This window comes from Parus major, chromosome 23 (assembly GCF_001522545.3).
Source record: "Parus major isolate Abel chromosome 23, Parus_major1.1, whole genome shotgun sequence".
Classification (NCBI taxonomy): Eukaryota; Metazoa; Chordata; class Aves; order Passeriformes; family Paridae; genus Parus; species Parus major.
In genome coordinates, this window is record NC_031791.1 from 6,302,500 (window position 1) to 6,303,910 (window position 1,411).

A 1,411-nucleotide genomic window follows, 5' to 3' on the forward strand; every position below is an offset into this window, starting at 1 on the left:
CCCCAAGAGCCAATGTCAACACAGAGTTCTGCGAGTTCCTCAGAGGAAAACGTTTAGAATTACAGAATGAAAAAATAAAAGTTAAAAGCATCAGCCTGATCTTTTCTGAGCTTTGCTCCTTCCTTCCTAGGCACATTCAGCATCTTTTTTCTTTTCCCTATGAAACTCTGGCATTTTGGGGTCCTACACCGCTCCCAGCTGAAGCAAAGCCCCAGGTGGGCAGTGTCCAAACCCCTGTGCTCCCACCCTGGACATCATCCCAGGGGAACGACCCTGGCTGCCTTTTCCATGCCAAATCTCTCCTCCTGGAGCCCAGGCAAGCACCTTTCCCTCTTGGCACGGTGTGCAGAGCCCAGCCAGGCTATCAGCAGCTATTTAGTTAATGCTGGAAAAACCTTGGATCAAAAGAACAACAACATTTTCCCACAGAAAAATGCAATCTCCAACCCCTTCCTGCGCTCAATTAAAGCAATGCCACTAATTAGGCTTCCATCTACCCATCCCACACTCTCTCCTGGGCCAGCACTTTCCTGCCCACCCTTGTGCAGCCTTTAGCCAGCCTTTCTCCAAATGAAAGGCATGAAATTGGGCGAGGACAGGTTTGCAAACAACCTCTGGAGCTCGGCAGGATTTGATTTCAGCCAGAGGAACTCAGCCCAAGAGGGATCTTTGCCAAGTGCTCTGGCACCAGGGCAGCCAGTGCAGGGAATTCAAGGTATTTGTGGCCCAGCCTTGCATTTTCTCTCGCTGTGGGAGCAGGGAAGGGCAATTCTGTACTTCCACCTGCATTTTTGTCGCTCAGAGTGGCTCCAGCCAGGCCCACTAAAGCATCTGCCCATGTGGAAGCGTTTCAGGTGCTTGGGGGGTGTGAGCCCGTTTATTTGTGTGTGTTTGTGTCTCTGCACTCCGGCTGTTTGCTGGAACAGGCTGCACTTCCCCCTGCATATGTCGCTGTGGCTACGTGCCTGACTGCGTGGGAGAGCTTCCCGTGGCTTTTTGGTGCCATTCCCAGGCAGCAAAAGGCACACTCTGCAGCAGGAAATTATTAGAGAGTGAGGGAAAACGTGGGGAAGAGCTGAGAAAGGGTTAATTTGCAGGAAATAATCCAAATGGGCAAAGAAGTGCCCCAGAGGGGGTTTTGGGTGGCAACTCCCAGACACGTGGAAGAGAGGGGGCCGGGGTTTGGGAAGGGGGAAAGGGGGAGCCACAGGGTGGGAATCGTGTGGGTGCCCCACGAACTTCCAGCCTGCATTTTATTCCCTGGGGTTTCCAAGGGATTCTCCCCACTGACCCTCTTCTGGCAGCTGACCCAAGAGACATCAGGAGAAGCAGCACCTGCGGGGCTCCAGGACACTGCTGTCCCACAGCTGGGCTTTTCCCAAAGGAAACGTCCCCCAGTTCCTCCCACAGC